Genomic DNA, 20,237 nt, shown 5'->3' with positions numbered 1-20,237 from the left:
GATGAATTCACGTTTTTCCTGTCCGTAGCCCCTTTGAAATTTTTAGACAGCTGCCACTGGTAATAGCCACGGAACGATGAAACTTGGTTAATCTAGCAGGCGAAACCAAAACTGACGCAACCAACAGCGCATCTACGATTCATTTCAAAACGTCCTCAATGAGGACACGGTTTCGCTCGCATTTGGGGGAGGAAGATAAGCAAGCGTCGATAAGCCGACACGAAGCGAAGGGTCTAGAAGATAACTGCAAGGGTAATGATGATATGTGGGGTTCAACGTCCCAAAAACACCATATGATTATGAGAGACGCCATAGTGGAGGGCTCCGGAAATTTAGACCACCTGGGGTTTTCTTTAACGTGCACCCAAATCTGAGCACACGGGCCTACAACATTTCCGCCTCCATCGGAAATGCAGCCGCCACAGCCGGGATTTGACCTGCGGGTCAGCAGCCGAGTACCTTAGCCACTAGACTATACCGCGGCGGGGCGACAGTTGATAACTGCAAGGGTAACAGTGTCGCCACTGAGGGCATTTTCGAAGTAACTTGGCCGACGCGCTGTTCGGTTTCACCTGCTAAATTAGCCATATTTCCTCGTACCAGTGGCCACATTTTGAAGGAGAGAATATGGGCTATCCGCAGAAAGCTCTCAAATTCGCCCATTGGACTTGATCGGCTATTACCACAGGTAAAAAAAAAGGTAATTGTTGTAATTTACACAACTACTCACGTAATTAATGTCTGTGCTCATCTAAAGATACGTTCTTCAGCAGTAAAGAGAACACCGCAGGTATAGCTCACACATGCATACTTTCTGTACTCTTTCTGTATATTTTAAATAATATTGGACACATTTCTATAAACACCCTGTATAAAACAGCTGCATCTTGCCGGTGCTTACCTTTGGAGAGGAAACCTGGATTCTTACAAAGAGGGTTCAACTTAGATCGAAATGGACGCTTTGAGCAGTGCAAAGTGCTAAATGTAACCATATAGGACAAGACAGAGAGTAGAGTATATGTCAGGGTGCCAACGGGTGTGAAGGACATCTTATAGTCGAAATCGAGACGAAGAAACGGACGAATGCAGAGCACGAACTTGCGCGATTCGCGCGTTTTGACGCACATGCAGTGTGATTCTATACGCTTCCGCCATGCAATATTGCATGCGTTCAGGAGGCTCCTACCACTGCACGGCATTCATTTTTCTTTCTTTTTTTTTGGGGGGGGGGGGGCAGTTTCAAACAATGGCGCGCCTCTGCGATAGAACATCAGTTTGCTATGCATAAGGTCTGGTTTCGATTCTCACTCAAACCGAACTTTTCTTTTTTACTTTACTAGCATCTTTCTTGATTTCTCGTTCTCCTCGGGGGAATTGGTTATGGTGCTCGGCTGCTGGCCAGAAAGTAGCGGGTTCGATCTTGGCCGCGGCATTTCGATAAAGGCGAAGTGGTAGATGCCCGCAGGTATACTATGCGATGTCCACGCCCGTTAAAGAGCTCCAGGTGGTCGAAATTTCCGGAGCCCATGCACTATGGCGTCTCTCTTTATCGTATCACGTTTTCGGGACGTTCACCTTCGGATACATTTATTACCTTGGATTTTTCGGCCACGCACAACGCTGATTATTTGCTCACAACCAATGACACAGCGACACCGGAATGTTTGCGAAACGAGCTCTTTAATGGGATCGCGTTACAAAGAAGGCAACGCTAGAAGCCGTGCAGATATTACGAAACGGTTGGTGTACGCAATGCAGCGTTACGCAGCACGAAGGAAACCGCGTTGCGTGCCCGCGGACTGCATCGCTGCTTCTTCTTTCTGCATTTGGAATCGGAGACCGGGGGGAGAAACGGGTTCAAAGGGGATCACGGGGTGGCGGTGTTGCGAAACGTCGATGCCCCCCCACCCCACTCCAGCCCCGAGTCGTGGAGGGGGGGGGGGGGGGGACAGCGCCTGCGGCGCGCGTTACGTCGAGCGTAGTAGGACGTCGGATCGATCTTGCACGTGTATTACAGGAAAAGGAATTGGGTGCCCCCGCACTGTTGTTTGATGAGCGTTGCAACGACGGCGCGGGAGACAAGAATACGGGGAGGAATCTTGCGCGGTTTACTGGATGCCCCTTTCGGAATCCCTTTTTCGCGCGAAATGCACACGGCTAATTAGGGTGCACGGAGACGCGCTTCGATTGTGCGTCGTTGCGCGTGAAAGTGATTACGACGACGATGCGTGGTTGGCGTGTGGGAGTTGGCGCTCTTTCGGGGGTGGTGTGTTTGTCTGTGCATGTACTTGTCTTTGTGTTTATGTCCTTGTCTCTCTCTCGCTCTATCTATCTATCTACCTATCTATCTATCTACCTATCTATCTCTCTCTCTCTCTGTCTCTCTCTCTCTCTCTCTCTGTGTGTGTGTGTGCGTGTGTGCGTGTGTGTGCGTGCGTGTGTGTGCGTGCGTGTGTGTGCGTGCGTGTGTGTGTGTGTGTGTGTGCGTGTGTGTGCGTGCGTGTGTGTGCGTGCGTGTGTGTGTGTGTGTGCGTGTGTGCGTGTGTGTGCGTGCGTGTGTGTGCGTGCGTGTGTGTGTGTGTGTGTGCGTGTGTGTGTGCGTGTGTGTGTGTGTGTGCGTGCGTGTGTGTGCGTGCGTGTGTGTGTGTGTGTGTGTGTGTGTGTGTGTGTGTGCGTGTGTGTGTGTGTGTGTGCGTGCGTGTGTGTGCGTGCGTGTGTGTGCGTGCGTGTGTGTGTGTGTGTGTGTGTGCGTGTGTGTGCGTGCGTGTGTGTGCGTGCGTGTGTGTGTGTGTGTGTGCGTGTGTGCGTGTGTGTGCGTGCGTGTGTGTGCGTGTGTGTGTGTGTGTGTGTGTGTGCGTGTGTGTGTGCGTGTGTGTGTGTGTGTGTGCGTGCGTGTGTGTGCGTGCGTGTGTGTGTGTGTGTGTGTGTGTGTGTGTGTGTGTGTGTGTGTGTGTGTGTGTGTGTGTGTGTGACGCTCGGAATAATAACAGCAGGGTTGAAAGACCTGATCAATTAAGGCGCTTAACGCAATGTGCCGCACATTTGTAACGGCGAAAAGAGGTTGTTGTGCAATATGGCGCCTATTTAAGTCAAATAGATTTGTATCTAAAGATATCATTTTTATTTCATTGAGCCTTCATTCATTTAATTTTGCCGGAGGCAATTCTAGGTATGCGAAACGTGCAGATGACGTACGTATTTCAGGCGTCCTTTATTCGACTGTTAAAGATAATAAATATTAAAAAAAAGGAATATATATAGTATCGGTCGACCATATAGTACGAAGACAAGCACACGAATATACAATAAATATAAAGCGACATATTTGTGAGGTTTCGGCTGATTGTAGGACCCATCCCCGGTCGATCAAAATATCAAATAAAAGTTGTTTTTTTGTCTGCTTTCGTTTCTGTCGCGTGCGCATATATATGTAAACGCGCGACAGCTTGGGGAGCGAATGTTGTGAACGTCAATCATTCATAGATAGAAATCGTCGTTTTTTTTTCCTTTACATCTCATATCTGTTATCAGCTCGTTCTCTCTTTTCGTTGGTTACGTAATGACGCGGCGCATATCGGCACCTTTGCAGCTAGGCGTGTGACGAAACAAACCTGCGAGAATGCAGTATTACGCAAGAGCTCATAGAAGGACTCTTCATATGGCAGCTATGCGTGGGCGAGCGTACCGACAGACACGCGATCGATAAGAAGCCCCGGGTAGTGCCCTTAAGATAAGTGTTTATTTATGGCGCGGAGATATGAACACACGGTTGCACACGCATTGTCTGGCTTCCCTCTGACGGAGTGTTGAGAAAGGCCACGCTAGTCGCGCCATTCAACTCCCTACGAGAGATCGTACTCGTCTTGGCGTAGGAGCGAAGGGTTGCAAGGCTTCCGCCCCACCGTGTCACTCCGCTACGAGCGTGGCGGTTTGTTGATTGATTGATTGATTGATTGATTGATTGACATGTGGGGTTTAACGTTCTAAAACGACCATATGATTACAAGAGACGTCGTAGTGGAGGGATCCGAAAATTTCGACCACCTGGGGCTCTTTAACGTGCACCCAAGTCTGAGCACACGGGCCTACGACATTTCCGCCTCCATCGGACATGCAGCCGCTGCAGCCGGGATTCGATCCCGCGACCTGCGGGTCAGCAGCCGAGTACCTTAGCCACTAGACCACCGCGGCGGGGAGTGTCAGTTTGTAGCTGATTTCACTAGCAGTTTCGTCCTTGCTTGATCACAGAACTTACGCGTTTAAAAGAAAATTATGCCAGGTTTGCACCCGTGGTGCAAAGCCTGGAAGAAGAGTGCAGTTTGGGTAGCCTTCCTTGTTAAGGCGAAGATCCTTCATATCGAGGCTTGTCCGTTGGTGGCGTTGGCGTGTACCGTGATGACGATGACGCTGATGACGATGATTACATCGTAAAGCGACTGGCTCGTGCAGTATATGACGTCTCGATATGCTCTGTGATGCATTTCGTATGACTTGAAGCAACCAAGGCCCACCAGGAGAATGTCCTCAGACCTCGTATTTTGCCAGATTCACGCGGGCTTCTGACCTCGCCTTCTTTCTCCGTCATGCGCGCTGGTCCCTCGGTCGGACCTCGCGCACATGCAGGGCTGACACGTGCACTGCGACTAGCTTCGCATGTCCTAACAGGGCTGTCGGTGTTTCGCTTGGTTGGTGACGATTCGCAAAGTGGTGGGTGTAGTAGCACTAGGACACTCGCAGTTTCAGTGCCAATATGTAACGAGTGTTACATTGCTAGAACTGCCGACAGCCGGAACTTCAAATGCAGTGGACGTTGCCCCAGCACGAAGCTCCACTCCAGGACTCGCATTATGGAGACGAAAATGGTGTAGGCCCGTGTGCTCAGATTGGGGTGCGCGTTAAAGAACCCCAGGTGGTCGAAATTTCCGGAGCCATCCGCTACGGCGTCTTTTGTAATCATACGGTGGTTTTGGCGACATTAAACCTCACATATCAATCAAATCAGAACTAGCATTAGGCAGCATCGCAATCGTCAGTGAAATTTTTTTCGCAACACCATGCAAAACTGTGACGAGTTATGCATATGCAGGAAGAACTCCCTGCACATGCATATTTGCTTGCGGTGCCTGCATCTCGTAAACCAGTAGAGGTTATTCGATGGACGTAGCAAGGTATTGTAGTAGCAGCAGGGCTTGACAGAGGAGGGGGGGGGGGGGGGGTGACACGGTGACACTCTATATAGCGCAGCCATCCCTCTATTGCACTGAAAAAAGGCTTAAGAACGTTATACAAATATATATATCGTAATCATATTTCTCCGGGCGCATCATTAGTGCTCCAAACATCAACACCATGCAGCGGTTGTGAAATGCGTGCAGCAGGGCTGACTTGGGGGGACTCGCTCGCAGGATTTCGTGCCGACCGGTTCAGCCCCCGCGATCTCCGACGCCAGCGCAACTCTGGTCGACTGGACTCCCCCTACGCCATCTCCTGCCGCCGACATGAGCTCTCGCTGTGTGGTGCCCCATCCTCGGACTCCTGCGACCGTTTCCATCTTTCCTATCAAATCTTTACTTCCGTCGCTCACTGTCCCTACAGCCGGTCTAAGAACTGGCTAACCTCCCTGTCTTTCCGCTTAAACTTTCTTCCTCCTCCTCCTCCACTGTCCCTGCGCCTCGCTCTCTTATTCTTTCTATATATACCTTTTAATCTTATCTTTTTAATCATATCCTTTTAATCCCTCCTTACCCCCATCCCTTGTGAGCTACTGTTCAGGTGTCGCACTCTGATGCAGACAGTTACGGGGCTCACTTTTCTCTTCTTTTCCCTTTAAGAATCACATAAGAAGGGCTGACCTGAAAAATGGAAGATGAGCCGCCCCCCCCGCCCTCCCCCCCCCCGGGACTTTCAACTCTAAGAACCAGTGTTCTTTGACTGTGTGCTTTTATTTATTGGCTGATTGATTGATTGATTGATTGATTGATTGTACCACTACTTTGAGATCATTTATTGCGACCTATGTTTGATTATACGGTACCAGGTGAATAGAATAATGTGTAACTCTTGGGTGAAGACAAGCAGCACATCAATTTTGCTCTCCGGTGGCTTCTACAGGGAGTGCGACCTAGTCGACTTGTGACGTCAGTCATCTTGAGGGGCTTAGTATGCTTGTCCCTGAGGCTAGTTGTGGCGCTGCGATTGCTCAGTCAACATGAAAATTGTGGATAGTACATGGATTTACCGAGTCTACGTGCTTGCGGCACTGAACGCACTTTGGCTTTCTTAATTTTGTCATTTGCCTTCTGTTTTGGATAAAAGAACGGCTCATTGTGACCTTCGATAACTCCCCAGAAGTAGCGGTCCTAAGATGATCATGGTGATCAAGTGGGACTGCTGGACTTCTGTTGAACACCGTATGACGTCAAGGCTGCTGCAGTCCACACAGAGTCGCATAAAACATATAGGGGACTCGATGTAGACAACATTCTTGTGGCGGCTGGAGCACCATGCGTTGCAACTCTCACAGACACCAGCGTCAGCTTTTTCTTTAGTGTTCTGTTACAAAACTCGAAGTGTGACAGGACAAGATACAACATCGGACGTTCATGAACGGCGAAGGGAGCAAAATCTTTTGCATAGTATCGTCTCCCGAATCCAGATGGCGCCAGTCTCGCGCGATTTTCGGGCGAGAAGCCGTCTGCTCCGAAATACCGCTAGCAGACGACACGTCGTCGGACGAGCGGCAGACGAGTGAGGGTGGTCGCGAAAGAGAAGGAAGAAGAAGAAGCAACAGGTCCAACGGCGATCACGAAGCGGCCGTCTGCGACAGCTTCACAACAAAGACCGAGAACTACTCCTCCTCTTCCTCCTCGCAGAAAGGTTCGCCCCTGATCTGCGTTCAAACGCTAGGCAAACCTGTCCCACGCCATGCGACGTGAGCGAGGCAAGCGTCAACCACCGAGACGGCGCAGAAGCTACGGTGTAAAAAGAAGAAGAAACGTTTGCCGTTTTCGCGATCACGATCGCCGTCGCCGTCGCCAACGAAGCCTAGCTGCCACAACGAGTACGGCCGCATATGCGGAGACATAGGGATAGGGTGCGCAGCGAAGTACTTGAGAGGAAAAGTAGGGGGGCTGAACAGCGTGCAGCGGTGGCAAGCAAACCGTTGATCCTCGCCACTACGGATCTTTCTTCTTTCGCCTTACTACACTTCACCCGCTTATAAAACGGTGCATTGTAAACCATAGGTAAAGCAGCAGAGACACAATGACGATATTGGACCACAACAAGGTTCTATTTTTTTTCCGGCCCCGGGGGGGGGGGGGGGGGGCATCTTTGATCTAAAGTGGGGGCTGGACAGGCAAATGGTCATTTTGCAGATGTATGCATGGCCAAAAAAAATTTCGGAGCGGGGTGGCAGGGGATGATTGTTTTGGATAGAGTTACTGTATGTGCTACATAAAGGTAGCATATACAGTAACTCTAGGGTGCCCGGAGTGCCGCCCTTTCACTAAGGCCCTGCTTGACTCTATGGCACAGCACTCTGTTCTGCAGCTTGTTAAGTTTGTGATGTCTAGGGTGCCCGGAGTGCCACCCTTTCACTAAGGCCCTGCTTGACTGTATGGCACAGCACTCTGTTCTGCAGCTTGTTAAGCTTGTGATGTCTGACCTACGAGCTATGCATCGCCAACTAGCTTGCCAGCTAACTGAAGGCATTGTAATAGAGCTGGACAAGCGATACGACGCAGCGAATTCAAGAAACCGCGTAGCCAGCTCGTCGGGGTCTTGTTTTCCGACGGAATTTGCGATGAACGTCACACTGACCAGTTACACGATCACAGGCTCTGCCAAAATGACGGAAGAAGGAGCGTGAGTGGGGGCAAGTGCTTCTTCAATCTTTACCTGCCTCTGCTCCCTGTCCTGAAGCTATTCCTCCAGGGGTGCTCCTGTTCTCTTGAACGATTTTTGTCAAAGTGACTGTCCCCCCACTCCAATCTTCCAACCCAAATTCAAGGAGGAAATTCTGGCGCTGCCCCTCTTCACTGTGGTTCCCAATGGTACATAATGACACAGACAAAAAAAAAAACCTTGGAACATTGGAAATCAACTTTCCTTCCCCCTCTCCCCTTCCCCACTGCAGAGTAGCCTACCGGGGCTCAGCCCTGGGTTAACCTCCCCACCTTTCTGCTTTTTATCTTTCTCTCCCTTAGAAGTGCCGGAAGGCAATATTCAGACAAGCGGTCTTGTCCTCAGTTGAAGTGTCGAAGAAGCAAGTCGAAACGTGGACTTCGGTACGGTGTACTAAAATGTACTCTAGTATATACTGTACTCTAGTACTAATAGTATGCTCTAGTACACTGCGTGTTCTATTACACTGTAGCTCCAGCAACACTATAACCCATACAAGCTTCTATCTTCTGCTGAACTTCTTATTTGGTGCATGTGTATAGCACGTGGAGGGATTAGATCACACGTGGATGAATTTGTCTAGTCAGAACGGTAAACTGATTTGAGAGCCTGTGCACCGATTAGAGGCGATGCCGCATTCTCCTATTCAAAAGTACTGAACTTGAAAAGTAGGTTGCATAACAGTAGGTTTGTTTTAGCTTTAGTGATTATCTAACATGAACCATGCGTGCTAAAGATCGGTGACAAGCACAGCATAGCGGTAAATGACGTGCTTGATGGTACCAGCTCCCTGTTTCGAAGGGATCGAAAATTCGCTAACATGGGGTGCCGCTGGAGCCGATATTTCGTCATAAGGAGTTTTCTTCAAGACCGCTTGTTGAAGACTCCACTCAAGCGGTAACACGTATTCACGAATAATTCATTTCTTCAAGCTTCCATTTTTTTTTCTTCTCAACTTCTTCCTTTTTTTCTTTTTTTTTCAGATTCAGAGGGATGCTCGTGCAGGAAAAAAAAGAAGCTGGCGAGAATCCAAGGACAGGTATGTTATATCCAATTTACCATAACTGGCACGCTACGTTATACCGGGGAAAGGAATGGGGTAGTTAGGTGGAATAGTTCACACTTGCGACATGCTGTTTGAACACGAATGAAGACTATAACAAAAACACACTTAGTCCGTATCGGCGGACGTCCGAAACAAATAAGCCCGATGCACTTGAAACAACTAGCCCCTACTCTGGGCCCTTACAGTCGATAGAAGAGTCGAGATAGTGTGAGATAGAGAGCACACCCACACAATCGCTACTTTCCGTAAATTCTTGCGTGGTATTCGGCATCACTACATGTCTATCCATTCGTCAACACTGCACAGATTTACCGAGCCGGATTCAATGCGGTAGCGAGGAAGGCTTGGGTGATGGGCGGCTGCCGTCGTCGATCGCTCTCGAGAAACGGGTTTTCTCGCCCGCTTTCGAGAGTGAGGGAAAGACCGGTGACCTGACCACGCCGGACTTCGGCGAACAGCCAAACGGGGCACCGTGAGCAGGTGCTCGTCACCCTTGCAAGAAAGCAGCTCCGAGAAAGCGCACCGTCAAGAGCGCTTCTCGAGAAAGCAGCGATCCTGTCTCGAAGTTAGCAAGCCGACCAGTACGTGGCAGCGACGTAGCGCCTCGGCCCGCGTATCTCGGCTACTCCCGCCGCGGTGCGGTCATTTCAATCAACTCTTCGACCGTTAACAAGGCCTCCGAGATTACATACGTGCGCCGATGATTTCGGAGGCGCTCGTCTTCCGCAGGTCAGCGAAATTCGACTTCCTAACGATGTGTGGCAGTTTGGGCTAGCTGGTGTGACATGACTACAGTTACAGCGCCGTTCTGTTCTCGCGCTATAGCTATCGTTCCCAATGATGTCATGAAGACCGATGTCTGGGAATCTAGGCGCATTAGCGGCGGCGCCAGGATGTTTTTCGAGGGCGAGGAGGTTGAGCAGCCTCGACCCGGGAGTTCCATGAGGAGGAGGAAAGTAAAAGACGGAGACGTGGGGAACGTATGGGTTATTTTGACTTTCGCTGATTGTTCTTGGGCGGGACAACGCATCCGACAATTGCAGAAGGATGTGCCCCCTCTCCCGAGCCTTTTGGCTCGGACCCTGCCTAGGAGAACGGTATATTTCGCATAAGAACGAAACATGTCTGCTGTGACTTGCCTTTATTCATCCCTCGCAGCAGAACAGCAGCCATCATCATTATAGAGCCTCCTCACGCGCTGACGCTAGGCCTCGAGGTAGCGCCGGCTCACCCTTTTCTTATTCTCTTCTTCTTGAGTTCCTTTAAAGCCTTTCATCTTGCAAGACGTGTTCTTGTTCGACGTGATCCGCGCTGCAGCAGTAAGGCTCAGAGGACCGACACAATGTCAGACTTTTGCAGGGATGCGACATTTAGTTTTTTTTTTAAGTATTGTACCTTTGTACCCTCGTCTCGATATTTTACGCCATGTAATTTGTTTATTTTACAGATACTGCAGGCACATCATGGGCCCTAGCAGGAGGGTCAAAAGTGTACTTGTAAAGGCTAGAGATTCACACACAGTGCTTTGAAAGGAAACATGAACAGAAGAAAGATAGTGTCTAATTAGTACAGCATAGCTCAAAAGTAATAACACCTTGAACATCTCAAAAAGTGTAAAGAAGCAATATGCAATATTCACACAACAAAGCAACATTATTTAAGTAATATACACAGAACAATAATAAAGCAATATGCACACAACAATGGAACATTATTAACATAACCTAACATCAATACTGAAGACTTTCGATTGCTTGTATGCTTTGCACTGATGATATTGGCAGCGAGTTCCATTCGTTAATTGTACGCGGAAAACAATGACAACTTGAATAGGATAGTTTTGGTGCTGTATGGAGTTAGCGATTTATTATGTCGATATCTTGTAGTTCGTGATGTCAGTGGTGTCACGCAAGGCTCATGGGGGAAGTAGCAAATGACGATTCTTCAAATGGAACAAAAATTATATTCTGCTAATTTTGCTTCGGAATTGCAAAGATTTTATGCCGTAAAAATTCATTATTCTAGTAGGAGAGTCTGTTTGGCGACATTCGGAATGAATAAATCTAACTGATTTTTATTGGATCATTTTCAGTGCTACAACATTAGTTTTTCGTATGCGGGTTCCAGACAACAGATGCGTATTCAAGCTTGGGTCTTATGATGGATGAATATACGAGAAGTTTGACATCAGGTGGTGTGTGTTTTAACTTATGTGACAAAAAGCATAGCTTATGGAAAGCAGACGAACAAATGTTTGAGATATGGGTGTTCCAACTGAGTGTACTAGTTATTGCGACGCCGACGTATTTGTAGAGAAGGACCTTCGTTAGGCGTACTGTAGGGAGAATATACGGAAAAGGTAAAATATTTTTCTTTCTACTCATAGTCATGAAATCGTTTTGTCAGCTTTAAGTTGCATTTCCCACTCTTGACATCACGTACGCAAATGTTTTGCGAGCTAGTATTCAGCAAGGCTTGGTCGTCCGAACATTTAATTTCATCGAAATGCAAGCAATCATCTGTGAAAAGCCTAATCTGAACTGGTTCATCAATAACCCGAAGATTTGATTTGATAAGTGGGGTTTAACGTCCCAAACCCACCATATGTATATGAGACACCGTACCGGAGGGCTCCGGATATTTCGACCCCCTGGGTTTCTTTACTGTGCACCCGAATCTGAGCACACGGGCCTACGGCATTTTCGCCTCCATCGTAAATGCAGCCGCCGTAGCCGGTATACTATCCCGTGACCTGCGGGTCAGCAGCCGAGTACCTTAGCCACTAGACCACCGCGGTGGGGCTCATTAATGACCTGGACGATATCGTTGATGTATATGAAAAATAGGAGCGGGCCTATTACGCTTCCTTGTGGGACTCCTGATTTAACAAGCAAGTGACCTGTTATTATAATATATAATCATCATATCATAGTGACGACTCACTGATTGATTGATTGATTGATTGATTGATTGATTGATTGATTAACTGACTGACTGACTGGCTGGCTGGCTGATTGATTGATTGATAATTCTGGAAATAGACATTCCTGGTGTTATAGAATATTAGAAGGAAGGTTGTGATTTCAGGGATGGTGGTATTACTTGCACACGGGTAATATGTAGTCCTCTTGTCCTCTTGTTCGCAGTTAGAAAACAACCCTTGTTCGCATTATGTTATCGAATGACATGGCAGCTCTGTGCAACCACCTGCTTAATCATGCTAACAGATTGTGCGGATGGAATGGAATGAAAAAACTTTATTTCGGTCCTGCAGGACGCGCTTAGCGCGTAGCGGGCGTCTCCCACGTAGGGACCGACAGGGAGTACCTGGCGGCCGCTTCGTGGGCCTGCTGGACGGCCCATCGCTGGTCGGCGAGAAGTGAGCTCCTGAGGGACCTCTCCCACTTGCGGCGAGATTGTGCGGATCTCGCCGGCGATTAGCATGAGGGCTGGGTGGAGTGGTGTTTCGTAACAAACTGTAGCGAATAGCGGCTGGCATGCACTAGCCGCTGTAGTATATACTTACGAGTCCGCAATGTCGTGTTTCTTGTGGCTCGAGATGTGATAATTCCAGACGCATGAATCAGTAATCAATATTGCTTATTATCGATAGTGGTAATACTGGTCTTCTTACCACTAACCAGCGTTCGCATGAAGATAGATAGACGCGGACGTCCATCTTCGTAAAATGCGAAAGAATGAGAGGGCGCGGTTGGGGATTGTGGCTTTTCGTCTAGATTTAACGTGTTTCAGAATTTTTCTAACGAACCTAAGTGTACAATGGTTGCATTTTTGTCATCTTTGCGGCTGATGGCTCATTCTAGTCGCGTGTTTTTATTGGCTTGTATTGCTGCATCACCCAATGCAATAACCGAAGCCAGTGACGTACGATAATTGATGAGATAGCGACGTCCTAGAGAAGAGGTTGCGCCAGGACACACGTTGTGTCCATTCGTTCATTCATGTACTCTAAAAGGCCAGAATACAGTATATTGGGGATTACAATGAACAGGGAAAAAAAAACTTTACATAGCCAAGAAAATGTACTCTAAAAGGCTAGAATACAGTATATTGGGGATTACAATGAACAGGGCAAAAAAAAAAACTTTACATAGCCAAGAAAATCAGAAAATAGAACGTGTAACAAGAAGGACCGGTAAACATGAATCGGTGCCAAGACGATCACTCTTAAAAATCACAAGTTTAAACGTTCCCAATACTTCTGCGAGCGTTGAACAATCATCATGAAAACTCGTACACTCGAACGATCAAAAACAGCGCAGAATAAGACAAGTAAAACAATCTTGGGCATATATATTACTGAACGTAATTACAACGTACTGATCAGATCAGTGCATCAAGACATCAGCCTGGTGCAATAGTTGTGGCTGTACAGACACCTCGATACGGGAGAAACAGACCATTGTTCCGCGAGCACGTGGATACGGGTGAAACCATTGAAATGAACGAACCATTGTGCGAGTCCATTAATCACGCCTGCGATACAGTATACGAGCGCTCTCGTGGCAATAGATGAGCGATGACAGCCTGCTTCTTTATTTTTGCATAGCCGCGTGCTCCCCCTTCGCGGTCTCTGTCTTTGCTCTGGGTAAACTATTGCCCAATCGCGTCGGGCGTTGCCTCACCCGTGTGTTTGATGCATGGGTGTGTGCGTGTGTGAGTTATCGTGTCAAGTTTTCGCGCTCGAATTAACTTTTCGAAATGCTCTACCAACTAGCCCAACAACAAGTTCTCACTCGTCTCATATTGCATTCTTCATTAATTTTTTTTCTCAACATTGAAACGAAAGAGAGAAAAAAAAAAGATCGAGGATATGGAGGGAAGGTAGAGAGACTATCCCAGACAGCGAGGGCTAAAGACGGGCGCGGTCGCCCTTCCGCGCCTTTCTCTCTCTTTCTCTCTTTCCCATTCAAACTCTCTCCCGCGCACCATCGCGTCTCCCTCTCTCCAGTCTTTGTCGGGGCCCCGTCACGGGGTCTCCCCGGTCTCACCCTTGCGTCCTCGCCCCTTCTCGTTGGGCCAAGAGACGACGTTCACCGCGTATTTGGCAATTGCGTGCAGTATCCAGACTTGCTAAACACACGTTCTGCAGAACATGAAAAAAAAGGGGGGGTGGGGGGGGGGGTGACTCCTTGTCGGTTGGGTTCAACTTCATTGCGTTGGTCTGCAGGGTTTTTTAGCGACCCGGGCTCAGGTCACCCACGATGGGACGTCGAGATGTTGTCTCAACGCTTCCTCGCGGACTTGCTGGACGGTCCAGAGTTGGTCGACGAGGTCATTGCAGAACAGAGCGGCGTCGCCACTTCAGTGATAGGGTCTCGGAGTTCAAGTCATTTTTGTGTTGAGCACTGCATTCCCACAGCATTTGCCTGAGTGGAGCTGTTTCTTTTTTTGCACATCTTGCATGCGTTTTTTTTTTCTGTACTTCGGGAAATATCTGTTTTTAGGGGAGGCGGGTTTGTGTTTGTTCGTAGTTGTCGTATGGCGCCACTTCTGGTGCCTTGTTTAGGTCCTGGTGTGATAGTGGGTGGGTTGGTCTAACAAAAAGTAACTTTTACTACCGAGCACTTTAAGCCGCTTCCGTACACACGCTCTTGCGTTGCTTTATACTCCCTGTCGCACTAAAAAAACACTGAACGAAACGCAAGAGCCTACGTAAGCACGCTATCACGTTCATATGTACTCCCACCTGCACTTCTGGGGAATACAAAGAGCGCAAGGGCTTGCATATACACGAGCTGCTTTGGGACTCCTGCTCTAAAACTATTTGCGTACAGGAAGGAGACCTTGCGTTTCTTTGGGCTGTTTTTAGGTGCGGCTGTCGAACGGAAGTAAACGGGAAGACATACAATAGGACGTAAGAACATGGCGGCCCAACGACCGGAGTGTCCCCGGCCTTTTGGTGCCGAGAAGCACCAAAACTATTTTCACATGGCATTACAAGAACTTAGTTGAGTCCTTGAAGAACTCGTTACCGGGGGGACGAGCCGATGGCTTCACCTATGACGGGATTGGCAGGACCCACCGCTACGTCATGGTCATTCTGAACGGCCTGAAGTTGTAGGTGCCCTGGATTCTGGAGATCGGATTGCCAGGAGTCCTTGGTTTGAAGTGAAGTGGCCTCTAAGGGCTCGCTGAAACTTCCGCTTGGCAAAGAGAAGCTCTATAGAGCTGTAACCACGCTTAAAAAGTTGTTTTATATCTTTAGAGCTAAAACAGCAGACAGGAACAGCAGACAGCTCGTTCACAGCACTCAGCGTAGATACAACCGATCTATAGACTGTCCTACCTAAGTGGATGTTTTCTCGTTTTTATACATTGCGATGTGAAATTAATAAGGCCATGAAAGTTTGTATGCATCAATTCAACCCTTTTAATGTGTATGGGTGCACTGTAACACTGTCCGTTTATAGTTATGAAAGATGCAAAACACAGAAGTTAACAGCCCGACAAGGCGGCACTGAGACGCCTTCGCAACATCGTCTATAGCTGAGCATCGCACAGCCAACATTTCCAATTGAACGTTGCAACAGCAACATAAACGAGCATTAGAAGCTGATTTCTTCTGTTGAACGAGTTCTAAGATATATTTATCTGATGAACTTGTGCTATAGGTCTTTGGCCCTACGCCAAAAGCTCAACTGTGGTTGTAGGTGCGGCAATGACCTTACCTCAAGCTAGACTAGATTATTGATTTTACAACTGGCCCAACGTGATGTACCGGCGTGTATGCATCTATATAACAAACCTGTCATCGTCATGCATAGTTTGTTATCTTCACCACCACCTTCTTCCAGGTGAAGTATAACGCGTCAGAGACCTTTCTACAACTATGTGCACTACAAACGTGCCCCATCTAGCCCCACTAATTGCTTTACTACGAATAAATCTATCTTAACCTGCGTTAATCAGCACCTACAGTAGTCGAGTAAACGAAATGATTCAGTTGTGTGAGGACACACCGTTATCGGACATCATTATCATACCCAGCCCTATATAGGAATCAGGCGGAACAGACGCAAAACACTTGCCTCGATAAAATCGAGGATTTAACTTTTTGTGTGTGTGCACGTGATAAGCAAGGACGTTTCGTCCGACTCTTCCGCTGTGGGTGCCTTGTCCGCATTAAAGACACCTACACAACCGATGTAGTTCGTTCAAATGGATCCGAACACATAGGCAGCGAACGCTTTTCGTCCAGAAATCGACACCATTCGATTCTCAACAACTGGGCGAACAAGTATTCTAAACACAAACGAACCGGCAAGGTAGCAAGCGAATGTTCGCTAACTCTGCTGACCGATAAAAAGCTCTCTCTATTTCTGTACCGTCACATCTGCTCAGCCGCCTATCGGAATGGTCAGTCCATGTTTAAAGTGCGGCGTCCTGCTGCCCGAACCTGATATTCGCGAAAATGCACGTGGCAGCGACACCACGTGATCGCCTTCGCGCAAGTGGTCGATTGCATGGCCAAGCCCCATTTAAGCGACTTCTTCGGTGAACTATCTCCACTGTTGCGGGCACGAGGGCGCCTGTGTATACGCGCACCAAAAGTGGCACGTTGTCGGCGGTATGCGATGTAAAACACGATGTTTTGTCGCGTTATGGTACATAAAATGTTTATCATTGTCTTGCAGTGTTTGTATTGATCCAGTTAGTGAACTTAGAGCTGTTAACGCGCTGCCAAGTCGCGTCACAGACGTCGTGGAACTTACAGATCCTATCCATGCACGTTCCCGTTCAACGTTCACTCTTCGCCCATATACATGTTGATGAACGTTGTTTTTGGTGCGCGTTGATAAGCAAGTAGCCCCACCGTGGTGGTCTATAGTGGCTACCCGGCTGCTCACCCGCAGGTCGCGGGATCGAATCCCGGCTGCATTTCTGATCGAGGCGGAAATGTTGTAGGCCCGTGTGCTCAGATTTGGGTGCACGTTAAAGAACCCCAGGTGGTCGAAATGTTCGGAGCCCTCCGCTGCGGCGTCTCTCATAATCGTATGATGGTTTTGGGACGTCAAACCCCACAAATAAATCAATCAAATCGATAAGCCAGCAGAGACAACTAGCAGTAAGTCACTGACGTAGATCATGTTTCGATGATTTGCTATTGGCTACTTGAGCACAGCACTTCTGCGCGATGGTTTCCAAATCTGAAAAAAAAAAAAAGAAAAACACTGAGCAATCACGCGAAAATGACCAGGCGGCACGTCGCTCCAGCGTCTTGTTTCGTCGCTAGCATGTTCGCGCTTTCGGCCTTTACACGATAATTGATTGATTTGTGGGGTTTAACGTCCCAAAACCACCATTTGATTATGAGAGACGCCGTAGTGGAGGGCTCCGGAAATTTTGACCACCTGGGGTTCTTTAACGTGCACCCAAATCTGAGTACACGGGCGTCTAACATTTCCGCCTCCATCGGAAATGCAGCCGCCGCAGCCGGGATTCGAACCCGCGACCTCCTTTATACGATAAAGAGACAGCGAGGGCGTGCAAACACGGACACGAGGGAAACAGGAGAACCACCAAGAGCCGGCTAACATCTGCAAAGGGGCACAACGGCGCTAAACAAAAAAGACACGAAGAACTTAGTGCGCACAAGTTGAGCAGCTTGGGATGCATTACATAGTAGCGGGTGAGAAACGAATACGAAAGATTGAGACGCAGACAACACAGGCGCAAAGTTCAAGCCACGTTTATTTAGGAACACGCAAGAATATATGCTATCCCGAATCGCAACGATCTCACACACCACGCTTATATCAAGACAGTAATAAAAAATTTTTAGCCTACCAAATAAACCATTCGTACTACCGTGCAGAATACCCCATTTCTTGTATTCATGCCTTATGCGCTGCCCATTAGAAGCTCTTTCACCTGTGCACGCCAATGCAATAAACGAACATATCAATCCGGCGCACGACGTTAGTCTGCGCAAGAGATAATTATTCCTGCACTTGATCAAGACCACAAGCAGGATCATCATTGTCCATCTTTCTGTGTGCACATAAGCTATGTAAGATATATCTGGAAATTAAATTCACTTAAACCGCGACCTGGTTGCTACGCATACAGGGCCCCGGGACGGCTTTATGCTATACCATAGTAGAGTACCTAGTACTCTGAATCGTTAACAACGTTTTCTAAACACACGACCGTGTCTTCATGAAACCGGGACAGCTTACTGCTCTCCAGTAGTAGAGTACATCGTACTACAGATCATCCAGCATTTGTACTTAGCCATCGATAGTTGGCTCATGCATGTCCTACCACTCTTAAAGATATGTAAGACCTCAACGGCGGCTGCATTTCCGATGGAGGCGGAAATGTTGTAGGCCCGTGTGCTCAGATTTGGGTGCACGTTAGGGAACCCCAGGTGGTCTAAATTTCCGGAGCCCTCCACTACGGCGTCTCTCACAATCATATAGTGGTTTTGGAACGTTAAACCCCACATATCAATCAATCAATCAATGCAAGACCTCAAGGAATAAACGCGTTTCTACGTTCCTGTGCCGGCACGAAATTGCGCAATCATCGAATTATTGGCGTGCACTTTCATTCTCGACAGTGTAAGAATAGATTAGATCTTAACGTAATGATATGTGCTGTTCAGCGTCCCAAAACCACAATGTGATTGTGAACGATGCCGTAGTGGCGGGCTCCGGTAATTACGACCGTCAGGCGTTCTTAAGCGTGCACCGATGAGACTCCGGTTAGTGATTCATGTTCCATAAATCTGGTTAACGCAGCGACCCGTTTGTTCTACCGACGTCTCTTGGTTTCTGTGTTTGCACGGCCTGCGTCTTTAAAAACGAATACCTGCTAACTGACTATGCTTTGTGTCATCCAATTGTATATTCTAGTTTTCGCGTAGCTACCGGTTAGATAGGCGGCGAGCGGCAGCTTCCGCTTCACTGCACGGATTTATATCTGCGGTTGCTATCTATGTTGCGGCTGGCTCCCACGCCGGCGAGACGCAACACAGCGGCACCAGGCGAGCCACGCCGCAATCGTCTCTCCTTCTTTCTTCCTACTTGCCTCCGTTCAACCGGCTGACTGCTCTTTCGAAGCTGCGTCGTTCTGGCATCGTACCACCCGGAGGCGGCTACGCTTCGTTCCTTTCCTGCTAATTCGCAAAACCCTCTCTCCTCTCTAACTCAACTCACTCCCCCTCCCTCGCGAGGGGCTGTTGCAACGGATGCGTGTTGCGATGTTGCCTCTTCGGTGCAGCGAGTGAGAAAAGTAAGGCCGTACCGGAACAGAGCTGTGACTGAGAGGCGAGAGAAAGTGCATCGCACCGGGCTGTGACCCGAACACTGGCCCCGCTGCGGCGGTCGCTTGCACTTTTGGTTCGTTCGCTCGCCGTTGCGCCCAGCTGAGAGTCGCCGGCGGGCACGTGATGACAAAAAAAAATGTTTGTTCGGCTTTGCAACGTCTGCGTTTCTGCCATTTTCCGCTGCGCGCGGGCCATGGCAATTGCGATTGTACGTCGCATCGGCGTTGCCCTGTTAGCTCGAGCGCTCGCTGCTTTAGCTGTCATCAGATGTGTGTGTTTTCCGACTGCAAACGAAACGGTTTGAGTCTGGTCGAGATGTCCCAATGTGGAGTGATAGTGTGACAACGGACGTTGGTAAACGCCGCGGGCACCAAGTTTCGAGACAAAGCGCGTTGCATAGTGGCGAACTCTTCAGACTGCCGGTTGGCTTCTCCTGGAGTTGGTGTACCGTATGGATCGGTACGCACACAGCCATGAAACGCTATGGCGTGTAGGTGCAAAATGGATGCAGCATATGCCCTCATAAACAAGTTCCGAGAGTTTATGTGTCAGAGCGATGCTTTGACTAGACCAGGAAGGTATGCTGTAATAAAATGGAGACTCCATTTGTAGTAAGTAATATGCGCTACGATTTCGCAACTGCGGAATTAGAAATATGAAAAAGCATATGTGTTCTTTACAGCTTTAAGACGTAATGGGGACGCAATATGAAAAACAAAACCAAAAAAAACTATAAGTGTGCGCACGAGGGGGGCAGGGGGGCGCCCCCCCCCCCCCTAATGACCTAAGAGGGGTGTGCCTTGCCTACCTCATACATTGACGGTGTGGGGCGCTGCGAGGGTCCTCCGACCTTGCCCCAATCAAAGGGCCCCTGAAACACTCCAAGTTCAAACACGAAAGTGATTTCTTTCTCACCTTGACTACTTTTCGCACGGAAGCTATCTTCGCCCCTATTTTCTCCAATAAGACGCG

General features: G+C 48.5%; 1 protein-coding gene and 1 long non-coding RNA gene across 2 annotated transcripts in view; one reads left to right on the top strand and one right to left on the bottom strand.

Annotated features, from left to right (window-relative positions):
- The window catches only part of LOC142771650 (uncharacterized), a 310,230-nt gene that overhangs the window by 142,937 nt on the left and 147,056 nt on the right, over positions 1-20,237 (top strand). The window contains exon 2 of the long non-coding RNA XR_012886050.1: positions 8,889-8,944. This is a non-coding gene — a long non-coding RNA (uncharacterized LOC142771650). The remainder of the gene's footprint in view (positions 1-8,888; positions 8,945-20,237) is intronic.
- The window catches only part of LOC142771649 (uncharacterized), a 148,975-nt gene that overhangs the window by 25,118 nt on the left and 103,620 nt on the right, over positions 1-20,237 (bottom strand). The window lies entirely within an intron of this gene.

This window comes from Rhipicephalus microplus, chromosome 9, assembly GCF_043290135.1.
Source record: "Rhipicephalus microplus isolate Deutch F79 chromosome 9, USDA_Rmic, whole genome shotgun sequence".
In the NCBI taxonomy this organism is placed as follows: domain Eukaryota; kingdom Metazoa; phylum Arthropoda; class Arachnida; order Ixodida; family Ixodidae; genus Rhipicephalus; species Rhipicephalus microplus.
Note: the sequence above shows the minus strand (reverse complement) of the source record. Positions and strands in the feature narration are given on the sequence as shown.